The 12891-nt window shown below is 38.1% G+C and overlaps 1 long non-coding RNA gene across 1 annotated transcript in view; it reads right to left on the bottom strand.

The window, feature by feature from the left end:
- Positions 1-4227: 4227 nt before the first annotated feature.
- Positions 4228-12891, bottom strand: part of LOC127047039 (uncharacterized) — a 31381-nt gene continuing 22717 nt past the window's right edge. Inside the window, exons 2-3 of the long non-coding RNA XR_007773280.1 lie at positions 8285-8358; positions 4228-6150 (exon numbers count right to left, since the gene is read on the bottom strand). This is a non-coding gene — a long non-coding RNA (uncharacterized LOC127047039). The remainder of the gene's footprint in view (positions 6151-8284; positions 8359-12891) is intronic.

Here is a 12891-nt window from a genome sequence, read left to right as displayed (position 1 = left end):
ATGGAAATAGAAACATAGAAGATTAAAAAACAGATTCTGTTACTTTGTTTTACAGAAATTGGCTTCAGGTGAAACAAGCTAACCAAACCCATTCATTGTTTCAGCCACTATAGGCTGTAGAATAGGTTTCCGAGCGGGCATGCAAATAGTCATACTATGTAGGCATTTGTAATGCATCTATTATGGTAGCATACTGGTACTATATTTTGCATCTAGAACTCCCATATGAATGGTGTAAGGATTCCTTTTCATAGGGAGGGACTAACTTAAAAAAAAACAGACTATGCAAAAATCAGTTTATTTAGCTAATCATTTCCTGATTTCCCTTTGCTAATATTTTAATTATTTGTATTTGAAAAATAGTCTCCCTGTTAGCCAGCTCCTCCTTCTGCTTGATCCTATCCTGCAATGAAGTCATAATCCTGTGTGTGACACATCATAGCCCATAGTGTAGCATTTTATACTCCCTTTCCATGGCTGTAAATGGCTACATAAAGAGCATGGCAAAAGAGAATCAGGTCCAATGTGTAGCTGTCAACCCATTGCTCCCACTGACTCCAGTGGGAGTTCCATGTGTGAATAACACATTTCACACAGACCCAAGGCTTCCCTCCTATAGCAAGCAGGAAAAGACGATGGGCTAAGAAGTGATTCACATTGTCCTAAGAAGACTGATTTTTTAATTCAGCTATGACAATAAGAAACATAAATCCAAAGCCAATATTTCATTATTTCCTTCATTGAAACAAGGGGAATACTTTGTGCATGGATTACCTCCTACCTTAAGATTATGAACCGAATTTAGACATAATGAATGTCAGTGGAGTTTTTCCTGTTTATGAGGTCTGCATCTCATCAATTACCAGGACAGTCAGCCATTCAGTGTGAAATTTCATAGACATAATTGTTACACTCGAACTGGGAAATTATATTCAGTCTTCCATATATCACTAATTTCCAGAAAATGAAAGCAAACATTTTTTCATCATGAACACACCAACGAAAGATGGATTTTACACACATTTAAATCTTAGGAAAATCTGATTTTCAGCTCGGCCTCAACATGGCCTCCCTTCTTTTGTACCCACTGTTTTGTAGAAAGAACTGTACTATTTAGACAACTAGCTGCCTGATATCTCTGACCTATAAGGTGGTCTCACCACTAAATGACATCATCTGCATATGCAAATGACCATGGAAGGAAATTAAGATGATGTGATGAAAATATAGCCCACGGAATGCTGGCAGAGGTATAGCAATAAAGAATTCTAAGTGACATGGTAAAAATATTTATATTTAGAACTGGATTTTCAACCTCCAGCAGTGTCTGTGCAAAATTGCACATGCAAATACATGTACACACACTTTGCATGTGCTAATACGTGCACATACTGTTGCATTATTCTACCACCTGCAAGCACTTTCAAGTGGTGGACAGGTGGGTTTTGAAGATGTCATTGCTTCATTTCTGTGGGTGTCAATTCTAATGCTTATGTGGGCACAGATGTTAGAATTATTCAAGAGTACACGTAGGTGTTTGCATCTGCAAAGTGGGGGTGCATGTGGAGAATACCTAGATGCAAAATGTAGCCATTAAAGCATTGTAGAATTATTTGCTAAGAAAACTTCTTTTTCCCCACAAAAGGAGTACTTTAAATACATCATATTAAAATTAATACACTTATTTGAAATAAGCAATATTTCAGCTGCTTCACACATAAAAAGCCTCCACCAGTGCATTATATCCACAAATAATTTGGATTTTGCTGCCTAACAATAAAAAAAATTCAACACAAACCACTCATTCATTATTTGTTGATGTCTCAAAATAGAGAGAGTCAGTGTCTATTGTGTTTGAAGCACTAATACTCTCAGATGATGGGGTCAAGGAAATGTTCCGGGTTTTCCACTACCAAAGGGAGACAGCCCAATGTTAACTTGCTGTGAAAGAGCTAGTCCTGCAAAGCAGCAGTATGATTATTTCCTATATAAACTGAGAGGGCTTTAATTTCCAAGGATATGTTGATCTGGCTCCTTTCATAAGCACTGCAGACAAAAACAGACAGACCATTTATCCAAGGATCCTTTAAGTGAGAAATTATTTTAAAGAGTTCACACATGGAAGATTTTTGCATTTCATCTGTTGATATCATCATGTATAAACAAAAACAAAAAAAAATCTGAGGCTCTAGTAGATATTTATACCACCCTCATCACCATGGTGTTACTGCCAAAGGCCTAATATAGTGTGGGACGGTTATCTCAAACAGAATTAAAGAATGGAATTTGATTTGTATTAACCATAATAAATATACATTACTTTCTAATAATTAAAAGAAAAATGATGTGCACATCTGATTTGTGCATAACAGTGGAAATACTGTTTAGTTCATCTCTTGAAAATTATTGCCCAAGTGAGGCTGTGCATATCAGTGTAACCAAAGTTGCTTGCTATGCACATTCCAGATACATAACATAAAACATAGCAGGGGGCTTGCCTTTTTTACACATTTTTAGAAATATATATTGGTTACATTTTTGGCTATTTTTAAAACAGCTTTTGTCCTTACCTGCTATATCTTTCACTTTGCTGTGTAACTTCTGAGCAGTGATCATGCTGCCTGGTATTGTGACTATTTTTGTCACACTGCATAAGGCCATTAAGGGAGGATTTTGCTGAAGGTAGTTCTTTTAAAAAAATAGTCTTGGGCTAGCAATAGCCACATTCACAATATATGGTGACAGCATGAATCCAGAGATGGAATTTAGGCAAATCCTTATGGGCTAAATTTGTTGCTTTGCCACAAGCCTTGTGAATTAGGCAGCACTGTGTTCTACCTCACTAGGAGCAGCCTATGAAACAGATGGTGACTCAGAGAGTCACAATCTGCCCCTAGATTTCCCCCTGCTCCAGCTGAGACATACCTTGCACCAGCCCCTATGCCTAATGCAGCATACAGCCACAAGAATGCTGGTACAATTGCACTATCTGGTGCATTGAGAATATTGAGGCTCTTTCCACTTGCTACTCTCCTATGTTGCATAAGGAGGAGGAGTTTTACTATGGTCAGTCCTTCTCTTCCTCTGTGCCCCCTGATGCTATCCACAGTGTGGGTGCAGAAAAGTGAGGGTGCTCTTTTCACGACTTTATTCCCGTGTGAGAGTGTTACATCATAGGCCACTAGTTTGATCCCTTTGTTGGCATTGTCTACACTGAAAAAGTCGAGATAATGTGCTCAATTTACTCATGGTGCAGTGGATTGGCAAAAGACCCTCTACACCATTTCTAACCTGCATAGGGACTATGCGAAGATCTTGGGTACAGTGGCCATGCAGAGGAGTGGATTACACCCTATATGAAACCTGTGTTCTCATTCTTCCAACAGTACAGTTTACTCCAACAGAAAAATGCTCTTCTATCTGTACATAAAGGTCGCCTAAAATGACATCCTCCCCACTTTTTGTACTTCTCTTCACTCAGCATAGGGTTTGATACTCCCTTGACAGGCAAAGATGCTGTCTTCAGCATGGAAATATAAAGAATGTCACCATTTTATGTGCAATTATTTTTCCGCACATGGAAAGTATATGCAAGTTTATATTGTTTGTTCCCCAGACAGTTGTGTGATTGTAATTTGGAAATATTGCATTATACACTCATTCACAGACAGGGTCAGCCTCAATATTCAGTTATGCCTGCACCTGCACCCATTATATACCTAACTACACTAGCAAACAAGACAGGTAGGTGTCTAAAGAGATGCCATCATGGCTGTAGTTTTTGAGGCTGGATTGAGTCCTGGCTAAAAATCAGGCCTTTTATTTTAGGATTAAAAAGATGTTTAATAGTACATTACATACAAACATTTTCTAACATTGTAGGTGTTTATTAAAGAACATATGTTGGAACTGTTAAAGCAGTTGATCTAGCTCTGTTGAGACAGTCCCTGGCTGAAATTTATAAGAACTGAAACAGGGACTTGATTCTGGCATTTTCTCTTACTCACCATAAACCTATTCAAATCATGGTAACTGATCATTTAGAAAAACTGGCAGAGGTTGGTAAAGGGAGCCATTTACTTCTATATGCCTTGTTCAGATGAAACCCAGACAGACTTGCAGGAACAGGAAGCTGTTATCATCTGATCATTGTTAGGTGTCCTATTCAAATCATTCATGAGCCAATCAAAGCCGTACATAACCAGATACTTAGAATTTTGTGTGCTCCAGTTCTAGGTCCATGGGAGTTTAGCCACTGACTTCAGGGGGAGCAGGACTGGGATCCAAATTTTCTTGCATGTCTTTAAAAAGGTACATGACTGGGTTTTAGAAAAGAAAACGGAATGCTTTTATTAAAAACATGTTTTGTGTGAAAAAAACATTCTTTTTACATCTAGATGTGCGTATCATATTTGGTTGACAATCTCATGTATCTACACATTTAAAATGCTTTTCTACTATCCTAAGTATACTTCATAATGAAAAAGAATAATTTTCAGTAAGAGCACATATTAATTTGCTATGTTCTCCTTACAACGCCCATCAGTTATACATCATTATGATAAAAAACATGCAAATATTAGGAGCTATCTAGGAAATTATTTAATTTAAACTTATTCAGAAAGCTAATTTGAAATTAATGGGACTTTTCTATTGCCCATCTGTATCACTGATAACCAGAGATTACTATTTCTCCCATCTTCTGGCAACACAGGAAATACTGTTTGTATAAATGAAAATGCTAGCTCAGTCAATGGCATTTCACACAAGGCAGTAGAGGCTGTATGCAGGAACTGTATATAAACATAATTTAAAGAAGTGATGATGAATTAAACCATATTTACACCAGCATTTGAATTAATGACTCACAAGTCTCACAGAATGTTTTATTTCTATTAACTCAATAGCACACAGTACCCTATTGGTTCATCACTCGGTACTTTATGCATCCTAAAAGTTGTCCAGTCTTGTTCCTTTCACCTTCATTTTTCACATTAAGCACACATTTCTTGCTGCTATACTAGGAGGAAGTAAAATCTAAAGATTCTTTAAAACACTTCATTATTTTTTAATTCTACACTACAACACATTAAAATTAAAATGAAAAGCCCCTGCACCTTATATTAACTGATGAGCTTTTCAGAAATTGTCATAATTGTGTGTGGGGTTTTTAATGATTGCTTCGTGTAAAATATCTTTGGTAGCATGAGATCAAAGCAAAGCAGAGATGTCTGCTACAAGATGATAATTCAAGTAAACATACTCAATGGTAAAAATGCAAATGTTCAAACGTGATTGACTTTGCTTCTATTTAATGTTTATTTTCCCCGCCAAGGCAACGACAAGTTCAAACTAATTCCATACTTGCTATAAAATAAAATAATTAAAAAAAACCAAAACAACTATAAGTCAACTCATTTCAATTTTTTTAACTTAACCTAGATCTCAAATGATGAAACACTTCTCAAAGGTTTCATTTTAGTCAGCTTTCTATTGTGCTCTAGGAACATAAGAAGGAAACCAAAAGAAATTAATCCTACTAAAAGTATTTTCAAAATAATTCAATAGTTAATTAAAGCGGTAACAGATCATAGCATCCCTGCTCCCTACACTGGCTGACAGCTGCAGTTCTTTCTATGCATACTGTACACCTCATCACATTAATTGGTTCCCACTAGATAGCCCCATCTATATATTCCAGAATCAAAGTGAACTTTTAAGGCATTAAAGGCCCTATTCTGATCACACTTGTGCCTGAATAATCTAGATTTTCACATAATATAAACACAGCTATGGTGTGTCACTGCTCTCTCAGCTACTGACAAAAGCTCATCATTATTATTCATATTTCAGTATGCTCAGAGGTCTCTTGCAGGATTGGGTCCTCTTTCTGCTAGACCCTGCACAAGCCCAGAAGCAGACACAGCCTCTGCCCCAAACAGTCTACAGTCTAACTTGCAGCTAGTGCGGTAAGCAATACTAGATGGGAGGAGGGAAGGTAACAGTTATAAAATCAAATGGTCAAATATTCCAATAATGCACCCCCTCTTGTGCCCCTTGGTGCTACTGGCAGTGGCTGCTGCTGAGCTCACAGAACTCTTCTTCAGGTCAGCTCTTCTTCCTACATGGTCTGTAACAAATGGTGATGACCTATGGCAATAGAGAAATAAGAGATAATAATGGTATAACTAATCACCACTAATCATGATCACCACCCCCATTCACACCTCATGTAGTTCTAGCACCAAAGCCAGAATTGCAGTTTACTTTACAGGATGCTATTTACGGCATTTATCCTTGCAATCTTGTACCCCATAGAAATATTAATATTCTCCCTGTTCCAGGATTCTCTCTGTACGGGAGTATGTTAGCACAAGGAAATGTCAAATGCTCTAATTCAACTGCTTTTAGAAAACAGACATAAAATTGAGACTGTAATAGTGTAAACAGAGAGGTGAAATTACACTCTAGCAGAGAGAGAAATACATAGATGCTGAGACTGAGTTATAGACAGTTAGACATCCATTATGTCTGTAGTGAAACACAGTTATTCACAATAAGAGACACACGTTTATCCACACAATCACACATAACATTATACTAATTTTTGTTTGTGGGAAGCACAGAAATGGCAGGAACTGTCATCCTTACCTTGCAATCCAATATAAACCCTTTCCAGACAAAGGACAAAATGTTTCCAAAGAGTAGTTGAGGATGTCACATCTCAGATGTGATAAGATGCCCATTTGATACCTGGATACAGGATGTCTGAGAAGGCTTCTGTGTCACTGACTTTCTTCCCAGCATCCTGGGACTACATATATGTTGTCCTGTCATTGCATCCACAGACATTTCCACACAAAAGTATACAGGCTGTGAGTGACACCATACCAAGAATTATAGCAATAATGTTCTTGCCATTGACCTTAGGTTGTTACAAGGGGCCAAAATGTTAGCAATCCATGCGTGTGTAAGCTCAAGAAGCTTCCCCCATGTTGCACCCTGCACATATAACAGCTGCAGATGCAGTTCCTGCATTCTCTTACACAGTTGCTCCCTGCTAGCACCTTCTTCACCTCCTACACACCTATGGCATAAAATGTAATAAATAAATAGATAAATAAATCTTGATTTCACAATCAGCCAGGTTTGCACAAGTCTTCTTCCACTAGCGCCCTAGATGTCTACCTTCTTGCTTCATCCACCACAGAACATCTATAAATCACAACAACCTGTGCAGATGAAGCTGAAGAAAAGGGCATTTATTGGCCACTATATCAACAGTTAAGCACAAAGATCATTATAATATTTTCAATGCCAATGATAGAGCCGTCTGCTGGCCAGAGAGTATTCTCCATCCAAACTATCTGCAAATATACCAAGGGCATACACTAACCTCCAGGGTGAAACATTAAACAGCTCCTAACAGAAAAGGTGCAATCTGATTACAAAGCAAGAAGAAATATTTCTTCTTGTCTTTTGCCTCCTTCCAACTTCTTTTCACTCTCTGCTCCTGCTACTGTCTCTTGTCTTCTTCTTGCAGGCCCCTTCCATGCTCTCCTTTCAGCTCCCTGTGTCTGTCCTTATGTCAATTTCCTTTATTCTCTTTTCCTTTCTTACTGTAGGTATATCCGTAAATGTTTGGATCACATTCCTAGAAGAGCTCCCACTAGGGCACGGTTGAAGGATAGTATAGGAGAGCTTGCACAGCTATTGCTTGCACTATAGCTGCTCTGCAAATCAAGGTTTTTGGTCTCCAGACTGTCAATCTGATATCTTTCAAAAGCAATAAAAATAAATACATAAATAAAATAAAGAATTTGAAGAAGAGCATTGGAAATGCAGTGACAGTCCCAGATATAGCATGAATGAAAAATTCTAGGTGATGCAAGAACAGCAAAACCACACGACCTTACATATTTCCTGAAACAGACATGGGACACACTGTGTAGTCTTGTATAATGATTTTATTCACCTAAGTTTGGGCTAGCCACATTACATGTGAGTGGCAAAGCCATAAGTGACTTATGTAGGTCACTGCGTACGAGTGCCACTGAAATCTTTACACTGCACCACACTATCTCGTATTCTGTATATACAATCTACTATTACAAAACCTATTTTAGGAAAGTTTTACAGATATTTTTACTACAAAAATAATCCCAATTAACATTTTTATATCTACATAGCCAAGTTTCAGGCTCACAAACAGCTAGGAAAGTTTCTAAACATAATGTAAGATACCTTTTCTGAATCCAAAAGTTTGATGACTAGGAAGTCTTACCTTAGGCTTTTCCAGGGCTCGAAGCATGTGCCAGCTCCCATTGGGAATCCATGTTTTCTAATGATATACAACTCCTGTTTGATAGAAACAGCCATGTGCTAAGATATCAGACATTACATTCATAATATTGTTCATAAAAGAAAATGTTACTGGCTCCCAGATGCATCCTCTTGGGAAGGTGTAAATCTGCAGGGGAAATACCTATCTAGGGGAAGGAGGAGGAAACTTATCTCTAGTAGATTGGTTTTTTGTTTGTTTTGTTTGTAAATGATGTCTGTTTGGATTGTTAGAAAAGCTCCTAGAATAGATAGATCAGTGGGAAGCTTGAAGGTGAGGTGATCAAAAGGGCATATTAAATTAATTTATTACATGGTTATTGTAGCATATAGGTATTTACTACATCAGGCAAAGGCATAAGTTAAGGCAGTAAAGCAATGAGCTTACAGGCCTGAGGCCTGTAAAATAATAGCTTAGCTAAACAGGGATAACCAGGAATAACCCTAGATCATAAGTTATTCCAAAATAGACTGTACTAACTAAACTGCTGACTGGTAACCACAGATGCTAGTTGCACCAGCTTTAGATATTTTTTTAAGTTAGGAACATAAGCAGATGTCTGCCCACAAGAATGCCATGTTAACCAATGGACTATATGCTAATGATCTTGTGGTAAATTGACTAGTAACCTATGGCAGAAGGGCATCCCAAAATTAGTAAGATCAGGAAATACAAATAAGGACAAGAGAATGAAACCCCTACTGAATATGCATTAGGTATATAGGTATCAGTATAACACATTATAAAAGTTGTATCCCAGCCTTTGTGCTTTGGAAGATGTAACTGTTGGAAGGACCAGGATGACGACCATTGGTGATGGTGATAAGGAAGAATATGAGAAAGAGGAAGTGGAAGATAATGACTAACACTTCCAGTTGTTCAGGGGATAGTGTGAATATATAAATGCTCAGACACTCATTCTGTGTTATCTCTATCTACCTTGCTGCGTTGTAACTTTGCTAACTGGGTTAACAAAGCTGTCACAAATAAAAAGCATTTTCCTAAGTGTGAGTGTTGCAACCGTGCATATTAGGGTTCCAAAGAGAACAGTAATTTTAATAATACTGGGCTTGATCTTGGAATGAGAACCTACCGAACATCAAAGTGCTAATGCGGAATTCTTAAGTATTCAAAATAGTGGATACACAATTAATAGACAGGCAACATTATATATATAGAGAGATAAACACAAACACAGAACTGCTGAGAAATTCTGGAGTTTCCTCATAAGGAAAAAAATTATGTACATATTTTGGAGATTGAGGAGACTGGGTTTATTCCCATCTCTGTCACTGACTAGCTGTGATGTTATGGAGGTCACTAGGATGAGTAATGGGTTCTGTCACTATCTGACCTGTTACCTTTTGTGTCTTAATGCTATGCTGCTATGGCTCAGAGCCCTGATACCAGTAAGCAGCCTACAGGCATATAGACCTCACCATGACTTCCATTAGCTTAGTTACTTCTTGAAGGGTGACCTCAACAACTCTTCCAGTCCTCAGTCTTTCCAAATTCATCTATCCTAAATTCTTAACTGCCAGACACTCAGACTTTTCCCCTTTGGTTCATCCTCACAAAGGAGTGAAATCTGCCCCCTGCTATCAGTTATGAAGGTCTTTCCATGAATCGTGTGCAGGAAACATATGTTAGAGATAGAAAAGACATGTCTTACAGTTCATCTCCCAGATAATGTAGATTTGTTTTCTCTTGAACATTTCTAGAGTTTTTTGTTTGAGGACCTGAAGTTTTTGCGTTAAGTGCCATAAAAGCTTTTAAAATGTAATACCAACTTCCATTTATTTTGCATTTTGCTTTTAAAAATGGAGTTTATTTTGCATTGTAGGATTTATAAATAAGAAAAATTACTTTCTTTCTAACATTTTCCAGGACAAAAACAAAAAGTTGTTCAGCTCCTAGCTGAAAATCTGGATGCCAGGGAATGATCTTCTGCCAAAGCTTCCAGTTATCTCAAATTGTAATAAAGTGAGTGTAATATAACATTTTTTTTTCTGATGTAAGATAACCTTTTGGTTCCTATAAGTTAAAAGGGGCTACAATATTTAAAAGAAGATTGGAAAATGATTTGTCTGCACTGTCATCTAATTGATTTTTGCATTTTAAAAAAGTAACAATATGATACTAAAGTGAGCCAAAAGCCCTATTATACAGTGCCCCACCACCCAACACATTGCCAATGTAGATGTAATAGTGATATATTTTATGCTGACAGAATGCCAGAGAAATTGTGTTTGTGCGTAAAAAACACACAAGATCAATAAAACATACCTCTGGTGCAGATGATGACAGTCTACAAACAAACAACATACTGCACTACAGTGGCCAGAGGAGAGCATTTGGCAAAGGACATAGAAGCAAACACTTTATCTTACAAATGTCTATGTCATCTTGAATGTCCACCCAGCATAGAAAGGTCTTCTGTTTTTAGATTGTGGGAGCTCTAACAAAACATGATTTAAAAACTCTCTAAATAGGGTCTTCAAAACACACTTCTTTTTTTAATTAATTTTTGTTGCAATCTTTTTTTATTTATCTAAGATATGGATGATAGATTCAATTTGTATAAATATTTCCATATGAATTTTGTCTATCAAGTCCAAACAGTATTGCTGAAATAGCTATGGAAGAATCTGTGATGAGGGAAGTAACCATATAGTCAGTCCAAATGCTGAAGGGTAGGCCTAAAGGAAGTACCTAGCCCTAGTCATATGGCTTTCAAAGAACGTAGATTTGCTTGCAGCTGCCCTGGTTTCCTGAAGAGCCATTATTATAGTGTATTGTGACAACGCACATACATTTTGAATAGGGATTTTTTTCCCTTTTGGAAAAAGTACCATGAAAGGTCATTAAAACTAAGTTCAGATGGCTGTCAAGTTGTGACAAAATTCATCAAGAGTTAAGCAGTTCAAACTTATGGTTGATACACAGTCCTTGCCTCATTCTTTTGAGCCTACATATTGTATGAATATGATATTAAGTTCCAAACATATTATAATGTTATATAATGATTGTAGTGGGGTGGTTTCAGGCTCCTGCTCTGAGGGGTTTAAAACAGTGGAAGGGCAAGATGCCTGGACTGATTGGGAGGAAGCAGACTCAGCTGTGGCCACACCCCAACCAGGGCCCAGCTGGCCTATGAAGGCTTGAGCCAGGAGCTCAAGCAGACAGTCTCTCTGCATTCAGAAAGAAAAGGACCTGGCTGCAGGGAGGTTAACCAGGTATCTGGAGTGGAGCAGGACTAGGGAAAGGCCAAGGGAGCTGGGTAGTTCTGGCCTAGGAAAACACAGGCTGCAGGCCTGGTAAGGCCTATTAGGTACTGGGTTGCAGGGGGCAGCCCACATTTAGCCAGAGGCAGCAGGTTCACCCCTTTGCCTAATTCCCGAGGACAACCAGCAAGAGGTGCCGCAGGGTGAGTCCACTTGCTTACAATGATATACGTATCTCTATTCATAGATATACTGGTCTAGATGCTCATATACATTCTGGTCCTTTTACATCACTCCAGCAGTGTAAAAGAGCCCTAGAGTGTGAAGAAATAATTCTTATACTATCACAGTGATGTGTTAATGAAAATCTGGCACTTGTATGCAGTGTAGTCGTAGCTGTGTCAGTCCCAGGATATTAAAGAGACAAAGCGGGTGAGATAATATCTTTTTTTGGACCAACTTATGTTGGTGAGAGAAACAAACTGTCAAGCCAAACAGAGCTCTTTTTCAGGTCTGGGAAAGGTACTCGCAGCTTCACAGAAAAATGCAAGGTGGAACAGATTGTTTAGCATAAGTAGTTAGTGCATATTGTAAGTGACCATTCAAGGTAGAATGGCCCTGTCATAAACAGATAAGAAAAGTTAATAGCACAGAAGTACTTTATATCTCTTTGACTGTAAAGGGTTAACAAGTTCAGTAAGCCTGGCTGTCACCTGACCAGAGGACCAGAGGACAGGATACTTTCAAATCTTGAGGGAGGGAAGTTTTTGTGCTGTGCTGTTAGTTTTGGTTGTTGTTCACTCTGGGGGCTCAGAGGGAGCAGGTGTGCAACCAGGTTTCTCTCCAATCTCTCCAACACAGGCTCTTATAAGTTCAGACTAGTGAGTACTAGGTAGATAAAGCGAGTTAGGCTTATGGTTGTTTTCTTTATTTGCAAATGTGCATTTGGCTGAAAGGAGTTCAAATTTGTATTTTTGCTGAAAGGATTTTAATTTGTACTTGTATACTTAGGCTGGGAGGGTGTTCCCAGTGTCTATAGCTGAAAGACCCTGTACCTATTCCATTTTTTTAATATTTACAAAGATAGAAAAAACAGTAAATTTTTTCTTCAATTAAAAGCTTTTCTTGTTTAAGAACCTAATTGTTTTTTTATTCTGGTGAGACCCCAGGGGACTGGGTCTGGATTCACCAGGGAATTGGTAGGGAGAAAGGAGGGAAGAGTGAGAGAGAGGCTGATTTCTCTCTGTGCCAGGATTACTTTCTCTCAGGAAGAGTCTGGGAGGGGGAAAGAGAAGGCGGGAGGAAGGTGAATTGTCCTCTCTGTTT

Source organism: Gopherus flavomarginatus, chromosome 3 (assembly GCF_025201925.1).
Source record: "Gopherus flavomarginatus isolate rGopFla2 chromosome 3, rGopFla2.mat.asm, whole genome shotgun sequence".
Classification (NCBI taxonomy): domain Eukaryota; kingdom Metazoa; phylum Chordata; order Testudines; family Testudinidae; genus Gopherus; species Gopherus flavomarginatus.
Note: the sequence above shows the minus strand (reverse complement) of the source record. Positions and strands in the feature narration are given on the sequence as shown.